The sequence below is a fragment of the Pristiophorus japonicus genome, chromosome 5, assembly GCF_044704955.1.
Source record: "Pristiophorus japonicus isolate sPriJap1 chromosome 5, sPriJap1.hap1, whole genome shotgun sequence".
NCBI lineage: Eukaryota > Metazoa > Chordata > Chondrichthyes > Pristiophoridae > Pristiophorus > Pristiophorus japonicus.
This window is the reverse complement of record NC_091981.1, coordinates 187,288,827-187,308,680: the sequence shown is the minus strand read 5'-3', so window position 1 is coordinate 187,308,680 and position 19,854 is coordinate 187,288,827.

Sequence of the window (19,854 nt, the reverse complement as noted above, 5' to 3'; positions counted from 1 at the left end):
GTTTCTCGCTGCAGGATCAATACCCATGACCAAAGGCAGACGATCTATTTGCGACGCTGGCGGGAGGGAAAACGTTCATGAATTTGGACTTGACCTTGGTCTACAAGACGCAGGAGCTGGAGGAATCTTCGAATGGCCTCACCTGCATCAACACGCACAAAGGTCTTTTCGTTTACAACAGATGCCCGTTTGGGATTCGATTGGCTGCGGCGATATTCCAGAGGAACATGGAAAGTTTACTGAAGTCGGTCCCGCACACCGTGGTCTTCCAGGACGACATCTTGGTTACAGGTCGGGACACTGTCGAGCAACTGCAGAACCTGGAGGAAGTTCTTAGTCGGCTTAATCATGTGGGGCTCAGGCTAAAACGCTCGAAGTGCGTTTTCCTGGCGCCTGAAGTGGAGTTCCTGGGGAGAAGAATCGCGGCGGACGGTATCAGGCCCACCGATTCGAAGACGGAGGCAATCAAAAATGCACCAAGACCACAGAACGTGACGGAGCTGCAGTCGTTTCTAGGACTCCTGAACTATTTTGGTAACTTCTTACCAGGTCTTCGCACATTGTTAGAACCCCTGCAATCTTTACTGCGTAAGGGAGATGAATGGGTATGGGGTAAAAGCCAAGAAAATGCCTTTGAGAAAGCTAGGAAGCTGTTATGTTCAAACAAATTGCTTGTGTTGTACGATCCATGTAAACGTTTGGTACTAGCATGTGATGCGTCGTCGTACAGGATCGGGTGCGTATTGCAACAAGCTAATGAATCTGGGAAATTGCAACTGGTTGCTTATGCATCCAGAAGTCTGTCTAAGGGTGAGAGGGCCTACAGTATGATCGAAAAAGAAGCGATAGCGTGTGTTTCTGGGATAAAGAAAATGCATCAATATCTGTTTGGGCTCAAATTTGAATTGGAAACCGACCATAAGCCGCTTATATCCCTCTTTTCTGAAAATAAGTGGATAAATACGAATGCATTGGCCCGCATCCAGAGATGGGCGCTCTCGTTGTTCGCATACAACTATGTCATCCGCCACAGGCCAGGCACAGAAAATTGTGCCGATGCTCTCAGTAGGCTACCATTGCCCACCACCGAGGTGGAGATGGCACAGCCTGCAGATTTAGTTATGGTAATGGAAGCATTCGAGAGTTACTGCCCGACAGATTAGAACCTGGACGAGCCAGAACCCCTTACTGTCATTAAATTGTGTGCTCCACGGGAGTTGGTCGAGTGTCCCATTAGAGATGCAGGAAGAAATAAAGCCGTACCAGCGGCGCAAAGATGAACTGTCTATACAGGCAGATTGCCTTCTATGGGGTGTTTGGGTAGTTGTGCCAAAAAATGGCAGGGACACTTTCATTAGTGATCTCCACAGTACCCAGGCATTGTAATGATGAAAGCGATAGCCAGATCCCACGTGTGGTGACCCGGTATCGATGCAGACTTAGAGTCCTGTGTGCACAAATGTAATACATGTTCCCAGTTAAGAAAAGCATCCAGGGAGGCGCCACTATGTTTATGGTCTTGGCCCTACAAACCGTGGTCTCGGGTTCATGTCGACTATGCAAGCCCATTCTTGGGAAAAATGTTTTTCGTGGTTGTAGATGCATACTCCAAGTGGATTGAAAGTGTGATAATGTCGGCAAGCACATCCGCTGCCACCATTGAAAGCCTACGGGCCATGTTTGCCACGCACGGCCTGCCTGATGTCCTTGTAAGTGACAATGAGCCATGCTTTACCAGTGCCGAATTCAAGGAATTCATGATCCACAATGGGGTCAAACATGTCACGTCTGCCCCGTTTAAGCCAGCGTCCAACGGTCAGGCAGAACGAGCAGTTCAAACAATCAAGCAGAGCTTGAAAAGGGTAACTGAAGGCTCACTGCAGACTCGCTTATCCCATGTCCTGCTTAGTTACTGCACAAGACCCCACTCGCTCACCGGGGTCCCTCCCACTGAACTGCTCATGAAAAGGGCACTTAAGATAAGGCTCTCGTTAGTCCACCCTGATCTACACGAACAGGGAGAGAGCAGGCGGCTTCAACAGAATACATATCATGATCGTGCAAATGTGTCACGCGAAATTGAAGTAAATGATCATGTATTTGTGTTGAACTATGGACAAGGTCCCAAGTGGATTGCTGGCACTGTTTTGGCCAAAGAGAGGAGTAGGATGTTTGTGGTCAAACTCGCAAATTGTAAAGGAAATAAATTCCACACCAAGTCCGAGTATGGTGAAGGAAAACGTCACAGATTATTCGTGCAGAGCGCTCTGGGAGAAGTGGGGAAACTCCGCAGCTTCGCCACACTTTCTCCTCGAGCGGGGTTTTCAGGTCACAATTATACCTCTGGGGGTGGCCCTGCCCCCTTACATCATCATCCAATTATTTAACATTTAGGCATAGTATTAGCCTATATGGTAGTGCTGTGGCAGTCTTACATTGTGGCAAGTCAAAGGTTAACTAGCAGGCGCAGACACGAGTGGGGATGGTTCCCCGCATCAGCAGAAAAACAAGGAACTATCTTCCTGTTATTAGTACAAGCAGTATACATCTGTTTGCCTCTCCAACCGCCCATTGTCTTACTTCCCCTATCTCCATGACTCAGGGTCAACGGACATCGGAGACTACACATGCCTTCTGCTTAAGTATACATTTCTTACTTGACCACTCCCCCTGTCCCATAATTCGTCAGAGAAATACAGGAGAGCTGGCTACACATTATAAAACTTACAAAGGTTATAGGTGACAAAATTTTCTCCCAACACAAATGGACTCACTTGCAGAAAACACTTGGACCAAACCAAACTCAGATTTATGGACTATCCAGAACAACCCACAATAGACTCTACCTTTTTGACCCTCCAACACACACACAAGTGGCAACTGACCCAGCGGTTGACCACGAAGCAGAACTCATCACCCGCAGCAGCCCAACAAGACTCACCACCCCTAGCAGTCCAGCAAGGCCAGCTGCGCAGCAGCCCAGCGAAGGCCCAACAAATGACTCACCAACACCAGCATTTGCACCGAGACAATCAACCAGGGAAAGAAAGGCCCCAGATCGACTCACATTGTAAATAGTTACACTATTGACTTTGGCGGGGGAGTGTTGTTATGCATAAAAACATGTAATTACCATGTCTGACCACCAGAGGGCTTATACCCTGGAGTCCCAAGGGATCCCACAATCCCTTGGGAGCACCTGTATATAAGGAGGCCTCACAGGCTGGAGAGGCACTCTGCGATCTGTAATAAAGGACTACGGTCACACCTTACTTTGAGCATGCAGTATCTAGTCTAACTCTTTATCCAAGGTATGACAGAAACAGCTTTCTTTAGTTATTTCAAGGTTTTTTGGTAACAGGGAGTGTTGATTCAAGTGCAGAAGTCCCTCATTATTTTTTGAAGGCTTCTGCTCACAACACTTGCTCAAAGTCATAGGCAGTCGACCTCGTGCTTCAGGATCTACGGCAGAGGGAGTGGAGGCAGCGAGGAAGACGGGAACCTGTGTGCAGAGTCAGAAGGAGGGCCATGAGGGCTCTCAACAGGAGGCCTTACCTACCGAGGGTCTTCCAACAGCACATCTCCTACTTTCAATTAAGTGAGGAGCAGAGTCTTAGGAGGCTACATATCAGCTAGGAGATGCTCACAGAATTCAGCCACCTCGTGCAACCAGACCTGCAGCCTGAGAGCAGAGCGAACGTGGCTCAAGGTTACCGATGCACCCCACATCCCCATCATACCATCCCTGTGTCACGGAATATCACATCGCTCTCCTGGGCACAAAGCTGAAATGGACACACCACAAAAGATTCCAAACACAATTATTAAATTTATCAATAATAACAAGACACATATTTACAATTGTACTATTAACTAATCATCCTGGTGCAATCGCCTAGTGTCTGTCTTCGTGTGGCTTTTCCTATTCTAATGCTCATATGAAGTGCTCCCCCAGTGGCATTAATGTACCTTCCCTTTAAGCCTGTGGCAATCATGACTGTGAATTAGACCGTCCCCAATATTGATCCACCTGTTCGGTGCAACGCCAATAGGCAGCAGTTTAAGCATTGAAGTCATGACTAAAATCATGTTAATGAAGAGGGAGGGCAAATTTTGCATCTTAACTAGACCATTTCCAGATGGCATAGCTGAACCACATTTAGTTTCAACACTGCCACTTTCTTGGCTATATCCAATTTTTATCCCAGTGCCTCCCTATCTCTGTAATCTCCTCCAGCCCCAAGATGTCTGCGCTCCTCTAATTCTGCTCTCCTGAGCATGCCTGATTATAATCACTCAACCATTGGTGGCTGTGCCTTCTATCACCTCGGCCCCAAACTCTGGAACACCCTGCCTAAACCTCTCTGCCTCTCGACCTCTCTTTCCTCCTTCACGATGCTCCTTAAAATATACCTCTTTGACCAAGCTTTTGATCACCTGTGCTAATTTCTACTTATGCGGCCCGGTGTCAAATCTTTAGCATAATACTCCTGTGAAGTGCCTTGGGATGTTTCACTACGTTAAAGGTGCTCTATAAATATAAGTTGTTGTTGTTGTTGTAAATCATCCCAAGGTGCTTCACAGAAGCGTCATCAAACAAAATTTGACACCGAGCCACATAAGGATATATTAGGACAGGCTTGGTCAAAGAGGTAGGTTTCAATGAGCGTCTTAAAGGAGGAGCGAGAGATAGAGCAGCAGAGAGGGAGGGAATTGTCGAGCTTAGGGCCTCGGCAGCTGAAGGCATGGCCGCCAGTGGTTGAGCGATTAAAATCATGGATGTGCAAGAGGCCAGAATTGGAGGAGCGCAGAGGTCTCGGAGGGTTGTAGGGCTGGAGGATGTTACAAACATGCTTGTATCTGTAACAATTTCAAACTTTCAATTGTATGAGTGATGGGGGAAGTTGATATTTATGCAAAGACAAGAAAAATACAGACATAAATGCCTAATCAATTAAATAGAGCGAACTGTTTCCAAACCATATCAATGAGGCTTCTATTTTATGTGACTTAATAAATCAAATTAAATTTTTAATTACATGAGATTCTGAAATGTTTATACTATTTAGGAGATCAAGTACCACAATTCTGTCTTTCTATATTTAGGTCCATTGGTTTAATGTCAAATTCTGATTTTCTTTCACGTGATTGTAGAATTTTTACTGACAGTTTGGATAAATACTCTGTGGTTCTGTTCATTTTATATGTGGAATCTACAAACTAGTGCAATGATCTATCAATTAGCTTTCACCTGAGCATAAAGTGGCCTCTTAGCCTGCAGGAATCACATCCATATGAAATGTTATACTCTTTAGATAATATCTTAGTAAATTTACAAATATAATTTTACAAGAACTCAAAAATCTCAATTATGTATCAATCATGTACAAATATTGAAGGTGAGAACAATGGTAAACATTTTATTACACACTTGATCTTAATTTTATTTGGAAAATGGAAACATTTTTTCTCTTCTCTAGCTCAGGGAAATATTTCCTATTTTTCAAATAAAATGTTAGTGTCAGTGAAATAATGCAATAACAGTCATTTTGGAGCTATGGTGAACTGAAAAACAGCATATTACCAGCTTGCTATGAGTTTCTTGCTCATCAACTTCAAGTCCAAACCCTAGTCCTTAACAATTTTGGAGTCTTTGATAAATTATGCATTGTGGTCTCATTGAGAAGCTGATCTCTTGTGGTTTATCTGGAGAGTTGTTGAACTAGTTGGACAATTTCTTTATGGGAAGCAAATAATTTTGTTAATGGGCACTTGTGTTATTTTAATACCTGCGAAGGAATTCCTCAGCGAGGTGTTTCGAGGCTCCATTCTGATTCTTGTCTTCAATAACCTGGTGGATCTCATCAAAAGTGCTGATGTTCTTTGTTGATGACACATTCTCTAAGAAGTGATTAACTCCCTTCTGAAAGACAACCTATTAGTGAATTCCTGCAGATAGATAGATATAGAATTAGATAAAAGTGATATTACCCTAGCAGTAGTGATTGGCAGTGATGCTCGCCATTCATCTCTGCTTTATAGAATACCAAACTTTCTTTGTTTAAAACATTCTGCTCCTTGGCTTAGTGCTCTATGATGTGGCATTAAGTGGCATATAAAAGAAAAGTAATGAAGAACTTGCAATTCTACAGCATCTTTCATCACCCCAAAGTCCTTTAGAGCCAATGAAGTACTTTTGAAATGTAGTCACTGTTGTAATGTAGGAAAACATGGCAATCAATTAGCACACAGCAAGGCCCCACAAACAACAATGAAATAAATGACCAGAAAATCTGATTTAGTTACGTTGGTTGAGGCAGAGATATTGGCCAGGACACCAGGGAGATTTCCCCATCTCGTCTTCGAATTGTGCAATTGGAGTAAAACCTCTCAGGATTGGCTTCAGGCACTGACTGAGTTACTGGAAGCAATATTTAAATATCTTACCTTGATGAGTGCAGCTGCAACAACAGTCTAGAAGTTCAACACCATGCAGGACAAAGCAGTCCACTTGATTGCTACCTAATCCATTAGCCTAAACATCCACACCTCCATCCACGGTGTACGGTGACAGTAGTGTGCATTAACTACAGGATGCACTCCAGCAACTTGCCAAGACCTCTTCGGTAGCACCTCCCAAACCTGCAACCACCACCACATAGAAGGACAAGATATGCAGATGTGTGGAAACACCATCACCTCCAACTTCCCCTCCTAATCATAAACCATCCTGACTTAAACATGTGTCACCTTCATTGATGCTGGGTCAAAATCTGTAAAAATACCTGCCTAACAGCATTGTGAGAGCACCTTCACCATATGGACTGCATTAGTTTAAGAATACCCTGGGTCTGAAATTTACGCATTCGCTCTGCGCTCACCATCTACCCCACCTCCACTTGAAACCCACTATGGATCAAAAATCAACTCCTTTTCTTCTAACAATTTGTTTATGTGTCCGATTCAAATTTAAAGGTCCTTTAGCTCGACCTCACCACCACTTCTCTCGACCCCTCTATGGTCTCTAAATTATCAGATTGCTTGTCCGACATCCAGTTCTCGACGAGCAGAGATTTTCTCCAATTAAATATTGGGAAGACTGAAGCCATTATTTTCAGTCACTGCCATAAACTCCGTTCCCGAGTCACTCACTCCATTCATCTCCATAACCTTTGTCTGAGGCTGAACCACACTGTTCGCAACCTTGGTGTCATATTTGATCCTGAAATGAGCTTCTGACCACATATCCACTGCATATGTGCTAATGAGTACAAGAATAGAAGGATAGAGAGGATGAATATGTGGCTGGAGAGTTGGTTTAGGAGGGAGGGTTTTAAATTCTTGAGGTATTGGGACCCCTTCTGGGGGAGATGGGACCTGTACAAACCGGACGGGTTGCACCTGAACAGCGCCAGGACCAATATCCTCGCGGGGAGTTTTGCTGTGCCGTTGGGGAGAGTTTAAACGAGCTTGGCAGGGGGATGGGAACCTGAGAACAAATTCAATAGGGAAAGAAGTAAAGCAGAAATTGGATAGCAAGAATTTAGAAAGCGAACCTGTAAGATAGAGGAAATAAGGGTGAGTAACATAGAAACATAGAAAATAGGTGCAGGAGTAGGCCATTTGGCTCTTCGAGCCTGCATCGCCATTCAATGAGTTCATGGCTGAACATGCAACTTCAGTACCCCATTCCTGCTTTCTCGCCATACCCCTTGATCCCCCTAGTAGTAAGGACCACATCTAACTCCTTTTTGAATATATTTAGTGAATTGATAGGTTAGTCCCACCATCCCGGGAATCAGTCTGGTGAATCTTCGCTGCACTCCCTCAATAGCAAGAATGTCCTTCCTCAAGTTAGGAGACCAAAACTGTACACAATACTCCAGGTGTGGCCTCACCAAGGCCCTATACAACTGTAGCAACACCTCCCTGCCTCTGTACTCAATTTCCCCAACACAATTTCCCAACTAATAAGGATTTCCCTCAGTTCCTCCTCCTTACTGGACCCTCTGACCCCTTTTATATCCGGAAGGTTGTTTGTGTCCTCCTTAGTGAATACCGAACCAAAGTACTTGTTCAATTGGTCTGCCATTTCTTTGTTCCCCGTTATGACTTTCCCTGATTCTGACTACAGGGGACCTACGTTTGTCTTTACTAACCTTTTTCTCTTTACATATCTATAGAAGAATTTGCAGTCCGTCTTAATGTTCCCTGCAAGCTTTCTCTCGTACTCTATTTTCCCTGCCCTAATCAAACCCTTTGTCCTTTTCTGCTGAGTTCTAAATTTCTCCCAGTCCCCGGGTTCGCTGCTATTTCTGGCCAATTTGTATGTCACTTCCTTGGCTTTAATATTATCCCTGATTTCCCTTGATAGCCACAGTTGAGCCACCTTCCTTTTTTTATTTTTACGCCAGACAGGGAGTAGTAAGTAGTAATCAGGGAAGTCTTCGTGTGCTAAATGCAAGGAGTATCGCAAATAAGGCGGATGAGCTAAGAACACAGGTAGATACTTTGGAGTATGACATTATAACCATTATAGAAATATGGCTGAAAGAGGGGCAGATTTGGCAGATCAATATTCTTGGTTACAGGATTTTTCGACAAGACAGAGAGGGGATAAAAATGGGGGGACATTGCAGTACTGATTAAAGAAGCTATTACAGTGGTGAGGAGGGATGATATGTTAGAGGGATCATCAAATGAGGCGATATGGGTCGAATTGAAAAATAAAAAAGGGGTGAGCACACTGCTGGACATGTATTATAGACTTTCAAACAGTGGAAGGAAGATAGAGGAGCAAATATGTAGGTAAATTGCAGTGAAGTCCAAAAACCATCGAGTAGTAATAGTAGGGGATTTTAACTATCCAAATATTGATTAGGACAAATATTGTGTGAAGGGTGTAGAGGGTGCGGAATTCTTAAAATGCATTCAAGAGAACTTTTTTAGTCAGTACGTAGCAAGCCCAACACGAGAGGGGGCGGTTTTGGATTTAGTTTTGGGGAATGAAGCTGGGCAGGTTGAAGGAGTTTAGTGGGGGAGCACTTGGGTGCCAGTGACCATAACTCAGTCCGATTCAAGGTAGTTATCGATAAGGACAAGGATAGGTCTGGAATAAATGTCTCAAATTGGGGAAAAGCTAATTTTGCTAAGTTAAGGAGTGATTTGGCTACAGTGGACTGGAAACAGCTACTTGTGGGTAAATCAGTGTCGGAACAGTGGGAGGCATTCAAGGTGGAGATCTGGAAGGCTCAGGCCAAACATGTGCCCTTAAAGAAAAAGGGCAGGAATAACAATTCTAGAGCGCCCTGGATGTCTAGGGACTTACAGGGGAGGATAAAGAAAAAAAGGGAAGCTTATGTCATGTACCGACCGCTAAATACTATAGAATCCTTGGCGAACTATTGGCAAAATTAAAAAGGATATTAGGAATGCTAAGAGAGAGTATGAAAAATTCTTGGCTCACAAAATTGAGGAAAACTCAAAGATGTTCTATAAATATATTAAGAGTAAGAGGGTAACCAAAGAAAGGGTAGGGCCTATTAGAGACCATGAGGGTAATCTTTGAGTGGAGGCGGAAGATGTTAATAAGGTTCTTAATGAATACTTTTCACCTGTTTTCACAAAGGAAAGGGACAATGCAAATACTGCTATTGAGGAGGAGTGTGATATTCTGGATGAAATAAATATAGTGAGAGAGGAAGTATTAAGGGGTTTAGCAGCTTTGAAAGTAGATAAGTCACCAGGCCCGGATGAAATGCATCCCAGGCTGTTGAGCGAATAAAAGAGGAAATAGCAGAGGCTTTGACCATTATTTTACAGTCCTCTTTGGACCTGGGCATGGTGCCGGAGGATTGGAGGATTGCTAATGTAGTACCCTTGTTTAAGAAGGCAGAAAGGGAGAAGCCGAGTAATTACAGGCCTGTCAGCCTAACCTCAGTGATGGGAAAATTATTGGAAAAAATCCTGAAAGACAGGATAAATCTACATTTGGAGAGGCAAGCATTAATTAGGGACAGTCAACACGGATTTGTTAAGGGAAGATCGTGTTTGACGAACCTGATTGAATTATTTGAGAGGTAACCAAGAGGGTTGATGAGGGTAGTGCATACGATGTAGTGTATATAGACTTTAGCAGAACTTTTGATAAGGTCCCACATGGTAGACTGGTCACGAAGAATAAAGCCCATGGGATCCAGGGCAAAGTGACAAGTTGGAAGCAAAGGGTAATGGTTGATGGATGTTTTTGTGACCGTGCCTTCTGTTGCCTAAGCCCTAAGCTCTGGAATTCCCTCCCTGAACCTGTCGGCCTCTCTTCCTCCCTTTCCTCCTTTAAGACGCTACTCAAAACCTACCTCTTTGACTAAGCTTTTGGTTACCTGCCCTAATTTCTCTTTATGTGGCTCGGTGTCATTTTTTTGTCTCATAATACTCCTGTGAAGCATCTTGGGACGTTTTACTATGTTAAAGGCGCAATATAAATGCAAGTTGTTGTTGTTGTTGCCTCGCCCATCCGCTGTTGAAACCCTCAGCCATGCCTTTGTTACCTCCAGACTTGACTATTCCAATGCACTCCTGGCTGGCCTCCCACGTTCTACCCTACCTAAACTTGAGGTAATCCAAAACTCGGCTGCCCGTGTTCTAACTGACACCATGGGCTAGATTTTACACTTTTGGACAGATTGCCCAAAAATGGGCGTTATTTCCGGCGTGGGCGGTAAAAATGGGTTTTCAGATCACCGGCTTTTCGCCCATTCTTAAAGCTCCTAGTCTCCATTTTTGAAATTGGTCATTATCGCGAGCGATATGAAATGGGCGTTAGCATTAAATCTCTCTGACCTTCTGCCGTAAAGTGTCACCGTCCTTAGCAACGGCATGGCAACGCTCGATTCCCGTGATTCAGGAGGTCAAGAGTCATCATGACATGCGCATAAGAGGAGACAGAGAGAGAGGGAGCTGAAAGGGAGTGAAGGCATGTGTGGGTGCTTTGGGAGGAAGGAGGGAGAGTTTCGAGCTTTATAGCAAATTGGGAAAAAAAAAATTAGCTGTTGCCAGCCAGATATTTCCCCGAATTTGGTGCCTATAATGGAGGGAGAGGAGGAGGCGACACAGCATGCTGTGGAGACTGATGATGGCAAGAGCAGTGAAATGGGAGAGGAGCATATTGGAGGGCGCAAAAGAGAGAGGAGGTTCTTGGATGAGGCAAATGCCTCCCTCCTGCAGGAGATCGATTTACGCTGGGGTGATTTGACACAGGAAGGGCGTGGGAATCCCACCCCAAAGGCCTACCAGAAGATATGGGCCGAGATAGCAGAGGTGGTCTCGTCGGCAACCAACCAATGCCGCAAGCGATGGAACGACCTTGTCAGATCCGCAAGAGTAAGTACTACATTTATTGACATGTACTTATGTATTTATATAATTTGATTTGTAAGAGTCATGAGTGACTATCATCAGATGTAAGGTCTTTTACTTTTACCGGGAATGTTGTACTCAAAGCCTGCGGTCACGGTGTACTTCTTTTGGTAAAGAATGACAATTTTCATAATAACCATGATTACATCTGTCTGTGACAGTACCGAGCAACGATTTCATGCAATGATCTCATGCCATGTCATTCTGTTACCTTTTACAGAAGAAGCTATCGATGATTAGGTCTGCGCAGAGGCGAACGGGTGGGGGGCCACCAGTCACCAGCGACATCACTGACATCGAGGAGCGGGTGCTCACACTCATGGGGAGGCACCCCCGGACGGCCACGCAAACAGCTGCAGACCCTGAAGTGATGCCACATTGCATGATGTAAAGTCAATTGATGCCACACCCACTCATATCCGAATAATAATATATGATAGATGGTTTCTAAAATTGTGCTATAAATAATGCTGTATAATGAAAATCATTGCAATGCACAATGTGTTGATGGGCATGACATCAACATGTCTGTGATGATTTTGATGTCTGTGATGATTTTGATAGCGGTGGTGTTTTTGTTGTGCATATGTTGTGTGTAGCGCTAGACTCACTTTGTGACCCTAGCACCCCCTTCTCCTCCAATAACCTCATTTGTGTTTTGCAGCTTAGCCAGCAGCACGTCCCAAGGCAAGACCACAGAGGTCAGAAGCTGGGGGCGCGGGGCCGAACTCGTCGGACGATCCTACACCTGGTGCTGAGGAGGTCCAATTCTTGACCGTCAATCAGCTGGGTCTGTTCTCCATGGATGAGAGCGCGACTTTGAGGAATTTGCATCGCCAGGCTCCAGAAGGCATTCCACCCCAAGGCCATCTAGTGCTCCTCCGGCCATTCCTGCCTCCACTCTGGAGGTACTGGGCCCAAGCACCTTGCCACAGGGCACCCCATTTGTCCCCAGGACGGCGCCGACCCCACGGAGGTTTTGTGGATGGGGCAGGTCTGGTCCACGAGCGGCAGATGAGAGCGGAGAAATGGTAAAGTTGTCCAGGAGAACTGTAGACGTAGGTGGCCAGATCCTCAATGCATTGGGGGGCATTTCCCAACAGCTGGCCACCATCTCCGGCACCATGACTGAGTATGTAGCGCAGATGGTGGAGGCCCTGGAGGCGATAGCCAGGAACACTGCAGGCACAGGCCTCCCAGTGGTCCCGGAGTGCGGCATTCCACCCCTAGGTTCTGCACCACCACTGCCAACGACAGATGAGAGGCAGGACCAAGATCCTGCTTCTGATCCAAAAATGTTCCCACCTCGGCACCCCCCACTCCCGTACCTGTGTAACCACCGGCTCTGCCTTCAACACCCCCAATGAGACACCGTCCGAGGAGCTCCTCAGCCAGGTGGCATGGAGCAAGGAGGGGAAGGGGTAGAGGTGGTGAGAAGAAGGGGAGGGGGGAAGGAAAGTGAGGTGCATGTCTGCAGGTGATGGCTTTGTTATATCTGTTATACTCATAATAAATGGACAGACCGAGTACTGTGTGTAATGAGCAAGTGTGACCTTAGCTCCTTTATTGTAGTTCCAGAGTGCAGGTACCTCGTGGGCGGCCTGCTTATATACCATGCTCCCAATGGATGCTGGGATCCCTTGGAACTCCAACAGATAGGGCCTCTGGTGGACAGCTGTGATGCAGGTTACAAGGTTACAAGGGGTTGAATACATAACATCACTCCCCCGTGAAGTCAACAATACACTTATTTACAAGGTGAGACGATCTGGGGCTTTGCGCTCCCTTGTCGACCGTCTCGGTTCAAATGTTGGTGTGGTTGGGTTGGTCAGTTCTTCATTGGGCTGTTGGGCAGCTGGCCTTGACGGGCTGCTGGGGATGATGAGTTCTGTTTCATGGTCAACTGTGATGTCAGTTGCCTCTTGTGTGTGTGTTGGAAGGTCAAAGTTGGTGGTGTCCTTTTCAGGTTGTACGTAGCTGTTGGTGAACCGCAGTTTAATTTGGTCCAAGTGTTTTCTGTGCATTTGTCCATTGAAACATCCTGCTCCCCTCTTTGGCTGTGACCATGCCAGTGAGCCATTTGGGACCGTGTCCATAATTGAGCACAAACACAGGATCATTGATCTCAATATCGCATGACAAGTAGACACTCTGTTGATGCCGCTTGTCCTCCACGTGACCATGTAGATCAGGGTGGACCAGAGAGAGCCTTGTTTTAAGCGCCCTTTTCATGAACAGTTCGAATGGAGGAATTCCTGTGAGTGAGTGGGGTCTGGTGCGGTAGCTGAGCAGTACTCGGGACAACCGGGTCTGCAGGGAGCCTTCCGACACGCGCTTCAAGCTTTGCTTGATGGTCTGAACGGCCCGTTTGCCTGGTCATTGGATGTGGGCTTGAACGGCGCAGATGTGACAAATTTGATCCTGTTGCGGGTCATGAACTCTTTGAATTCGGCACTGGTGAAGCACGGCCCATTATCGCTGACTAGGACATCGAGCAAGCCGTGTGTGGCAAACATAGTTCGTAAACTTTCAATGATGGCCGTGGATGTGCTTACACACATTATCGTATATTCAATCCATTTTGAGTAAGTATCCATGACAATCAAAAACATTTTGCCTTGGAATGGGCCTGCATAGTCTACGTGGATCCTCGACCACGGTTTGAATGGCCAGGACCATAAACTTAGCGGTACCTCTCTGGGTGCATTGCTCAACAGAGAGCAAGTGTTGCACTGGCGTACACATGACTCTAAATCTGAGTCAATGCCGGGCCACCACACATGGGATCTGGCTATGGCTTTCATCATCATGATGCCTGGGTGGGTGCTGTGCAGTTCACAAATAAATGTGTCTCTGCCTTTCTTGGGCAAGACCACACAATTGCCCCACAAGAGACAGTCCGCCTGCAGGGACAGCTCATCTTTGCGTCTGTGGAATGGCTTAATCGCTTCCTGCATCTCCACTGGGACACCGGACCAGCTCCCATGGAGGACACAGCTTTTTACCAGGGACAGTAAAGGATCCTGGCTGGTCCAGGTCCTGATCTGGCGGGCCGTAACGGGGGATTTCTCGTTCTCACATGCATCCATGACCATAAGCAAGTCCACTGGCTGTGCCATTTCCACCCCGGTGGTGGGCAATGGTAGCCGACTGAGAGCATCTGCGTAGTTCTCTGTGCCTGGTCTGTGGCGGATTACATAGTTGTATGCAGACAGCATGACCGCCCATCTTTGGATGCGGGCAGAGGCATTGGTGTTAATCCCTTTGCTCGCCGAGAAAAGCGATATGAGCGGCTTGTGGTCAGTTTCAAGCTTGAACTTGAGGCCAAACAAGTACTGGTGCATTTTTTTTACCCTGTAAACGCACGCCAGAGCCTCTTTTTCAACCATGCTGTAGGCCCTTTCGGCCTTGGACAAACTCCTGGATTCATACACAACAGGTTGCAATATTCCTGATTCATTAGCCTGTTGTAACACACACCCGACCCCATATGACGACGCATCGCAAGCTAACACTAGTTGTTTACATGAATTACACAGAACAAGCAGTTTGTTAGAACACAGTAAATTTCTGGCTTTCTTAAAGGCAGCCTCTTGTGAATTCCCCCATACCCAGTCGTCTCCCTTGCGCAGTAGCGCATGCAGGGTTTCTAGCAGGGTGCTTAACCCAGGTAGGAAATTAGCGAAGTAGTTAAGGAGTCCCAGAAACGACCGCAGCTCCATCACGTTCCGTGGTTCTTGATGGCGTCCGTCTTGGCGTCATTGGGTCTGATGCCGTCTGCTGCGATCCTCCTTCCTAAAAATTCAATGTCCTGTGCCAGGAAAAAACACTTCGAGTGTTTCAACCTGAGCCCCACGCGATCCAACCGACTAAGAACCTGTACCAGGTTCTTCAAGTGCTCCATGGTGTCCCGACCTGTAACCAATATGTTGTCCTGGAAGACCACTGTACAAGGAAGTGACTTTAGCAGGCTTTCCATGTTTCGCTGGAAGATCGCTGCAGCCGACCGAATCCCGAACAGGCACCGGTTGCAGATGATCAGACCTTTGTGCGTGTTGGGGCCTTTCAAAGACTCCTCCAGCTCCTGTGTCATGTAGGCTGAGGTCAGGTCCAACTTGGTGAATGTCTTTCCTCCAGCCAGGGTCGCAAATAAGTCGTCTGCCTTGGGTAGCGGGTACTGGTCCTGCAGAGAAAAAAAGTTGATTGTTACTTTCTAGTCACCACAAATTCTAACTGTACCATCCTCCTTGAGTACTGGAACAATCGGACTGGCCCAGTTGTTGAACTCCACCGGCGCAATGATGCCTTCACGTTGCAGCCTGTCCAGTTCGATTTCCACTTTTTCATGCATCATGTATGGTACCGCCCGAGCCTTGTGGTGGATGGGTCGCATACTGGGAACCAAATTGATCTGCACTTTCATCCCTGAGAAACTTCCAATGCCTGGCTCGGATAACGATGGGAACTTGTTTAGAACCTGGGTACATGTCGTCCCAGTTCCAGCGGATTTTCCCCAGTCAGCTTCTGCCAAATAACGTGGGGCCATCCCCTGGCACAATCCACAGCAGGAGTTCGTGTACTGCTCCATCATAGGAGACTTTGACTTCAGCACTGCCAATTACAGGGATTAGTTCCTTTGTGTAAGTCCTTAGTTTGGTGTGAATGGGGCTGAGCTTAGACCTGTGTGCCTTCTTCTCCCTCACCCTGTCGAAGGCCATTACTCATTATGGACTGACTTGCCCCTGTGTCCAGCTCCATCAACATTGGAATACTGTTCAGTTCAACTTTCAACATTATTGGTGGGCATTTCGTCGTAAACGTGTGTACCCCATAAACCTCTGCCTCCTCCGTACGAGATTCCAATTCTGTCTGATCCACTGTGGACCAATCTTCCTCTGCAACGTGGTGGTTTGCAGGGTTTGTAGGGTTTGCAGCTTGCCTGCACATTTGTTGGAGGTGTCCCATTGTTCTGCAGCCATTGCATGCATAGTGCTTAAAGTGGCATTGATGGGGCCGATGATCACCCCAGCAATGCCAACAGGGTGTTAACTGCCTCGCATTAACAGATGATGGCGGGATCTGGGTCAATTGAGGTCGGGCCACAGCAGCCGGTGTGTACATTCTGCCCTGTAGATTTCTGCTCAAAACTGTCGTTACTTTATGCAAAGTACTGGCCGAAACTTCTTTGTTCCGCAAAATCTGCTTGGTGTTGTCACTGATGGACATAAATGCCTGGGCTATTCATTGTGGCTTTACTCAGATTCGGAGTTTCTACAGTTAACAATTTACGAAGGATTGTCTCATGTCCGATGCTCAGTGCAAAAAAGTCTCTGAGCATTTGTTCTAGGAATCCCTCAAACTCACAAAGTCCTGCAAGGTACCTTAGTTCAGCGACGTAGCTCGCCACTTCCTGGCCCTCCGATCGTTGACACATGTAGAACCAATATCTTGCAATCAAAACTCCTTCGTTAGGATTTAAGTGCTCCCGGACCAGCGTACACAGTTCTCTGTAGGATTTCTCTGTTGGTTTAGCCGGGGCCAGGAGATTCTTCATGAGGTAGTGGCCCCACAGACAGTTAGGAGGATCGCCCTTCCTTTGGTCGCGTTCTCGTCCCCTTCCAGCTTGTTGGCTACGAAGTATTGGTCGAGTCTCTCCACGAAGGCCTCCCAATCATCCCCCTCCGAGAACTTCTCCAGAATGTCAACTGTTCTTTGCATTTTCACACGATTCGTTACCTCGTCGCCAATTGTTACACTCATAATAAATGGAGAGACCAAGTATTGTGGCCCAACCGGCTGTTGTGGCCCGACCTCAATTGACCCAGATTCCACCATTATCTGTTAATGCGGGGCAGTTATCACCCTGTTGACGCTGCGGGGGTGATCATCGGCCCCCATCAATGCCGCTTTAAGCACTATGCATACAATGGCTGTAGAGCAATGGGACACCTCCAACGAATGTGCAGGCGAGCTGCAAACCCTGCAAACTCTGCAAACCACCACGTTGCAGAGGAAGATTGGTCCACAGTGGATCAGACAGAATTGAAAACCTGTACGGAGGATGCAGAGGTTTACGGGGTACACACGTTTACGACGAAATGCGTGTAATGAGCAAGTGTCTCCTTAGCTCCTTTATTGTAGTTCCAGAGTGCAGGTACCTCATGGGTGGCCTGCTTATATACTGTGCTCCCAAGGGATCCCAGCATCCCTTGGGACTCGAACAGGTAGGCCTCTGGTGGACAGGTGTGATGCAGGTTATAAGGTTACAAGGGGTTAAACACATCTGGGTGTATGCATTTTGTTGTAATGTAGGAGGGAGGGGGCCACCCTCCTGCTTTGCATTTGTGTTCTATGTTGCTGGACATGTTAACCATTTGATTGATGCCAATGGTCGAAAAGTGGGGTGGAGGTTGGATGTTTTTGCTTGTGATACTTATGATTTCAGACCAATGGTCATATTAAATGTTTTTTATTCAACATAACCTTGTTGCGCATTGTCTCAGATAGCTGGACCGTTACACACTGGTGATTCCTCAACATGAAAGGGTAAAATTAAACTTCACTTGAATCAACTTAAACTTTAACTGGCACCAAGGTGATGCCCACCATTGATGTCTGAGCTGCACACACACAGCAGTATGTCAGCTTTGTCAATTACAGCAACGTTCTTTCAGGCAAATTGCTCATTTATGAGCTCCTGATGTAAGAGTCTTCCAGCTATGTAGCCACCATGGGCCCTTTTCTGCGTTCTGGAGGGGGGGCGTGGGCACGGTTGCATAGTCAGCCTGATTGTCTTGCACGAGCTCAGCGTACAGCCCCTCGTCCTCCTCTTCCTCTCTCTCCTGAGGTGGACCATCAGTCCCTTATGGCAATTCTTATTACCTCCTGATAGCCAGGTTGTGCAGCATGGAGCACATGACCATGAATTGAGCGACTTGCTCAGGGTTGTATTGTAGCTCCCCTCGTGAGTGCTTCAGGCATCTAAAGCGCTGCTTAAGCACACTAATTGTTTTCTGGACCACATTGTGTGTGGCTCTGTGGCTCTCATTGTATCGCTTCTCGGCCTCAGTGTGGGTGTCATGCAGGGGGTCATCAGCCAGGTGGTTAGGCCATATCAGTTGTCACCAAGCATCCAGCATTGTCCTCATGGCTGACTGTTAAACATGTCCGAGACAGCGCACTCACGCAGGATGTGAGCCTCATCGAAGCTGCCCAGACATTTGGCATTCGCTGCCATAATTATCTGGTTGTGGTCGACAACTAGTTGGACCTTCAGGGAGTGAAATCCTTTTCTGTTGCGAAAAAGCTCTGGGTCCTGAGAAGGTGCCCACATGGCGATGTGAGTACACTGTATTGCTCCCTACACCTTGTGAAACTTAGTTATGCGGTTGAATGCTCCAACCCTGTCAGTCTGAGCCTCCGTGGTCATGGGGAAGCTGATAAAGTCCAAACTTTGTGCGTAAAGGGCCTTCATGACAATGCAGCAATGCATAGCATGGTGAGATAGAGGGGAAATGTTGAGCGCAGAGGCCCGAAAGGAACCGAACGCGTAGAATGACAGTGCCGCGGTGACCTTGACCTCGACGGACAGTGATATCCTGAAGGTACTGGCAGGCTGCCGATGTGCCCTGATGAGGTGGCCTATTTCAGTGATCACCACTTTGTGAAAGCGCAGTCTCCGAAGGCATGTGTTCTCGGACATGTCGAGTTAAGATGTCTTCTACCTGTAAGTGCGGGGTATGTATGGTCTGGACCTCCTCCTCATTCTGGCACATCTTAGATTGAGTACATAATGGTGTGCATTAGACGTTGTGCCATTTGCACTCTGCAGCATCTGCGTATTAATTGATGCAGGCAGAGAAATGGTTGGCCCCATTCCAATGAAAGTATAATACCGATTGATCAGAAGCAATAATTTCAACATTAAAAAACGCCTACAGTAAAACCCAATCATCCACACTCTGAAAATATGTCTGTTGAGATGGTCACGTCACCTGAGAAGAACTCCAGAGTCAATCCAAACTCTCCCGAAGATGAAGCAGCCTTTTCAATGAAGCGACTTGCGATTTGAAAAATGCTGTCCACACGGCTGTGATTCATTCAGAACAGTTCCACTTTTTCAGAGCGATGTTTTGGGTGAGCGATATTGTGGGCAAGATGTGTGCAAGGTGGTGAAAGTGATGCTGGGCGATATACTGGCCATTAGTTTTGGCAAATTTGATCTTTACGACCAAAAAAAGTGGGTGGTCGGTATTATTGAATCTCGGCGTTAATTACGTGCCGAAAGTCACGCTGGGCGATATTATGGGCGTTGGTTTCGCCCATTCTGATGATTTCACCCCAAAAAAGTGGGCAGGCGGTATTATTTTTTCCCGGCATTACGTACATGCCGAAAGTAACACTCGGCGATAAGCGTCTGAAAAATGTGCGCCAGTTTCC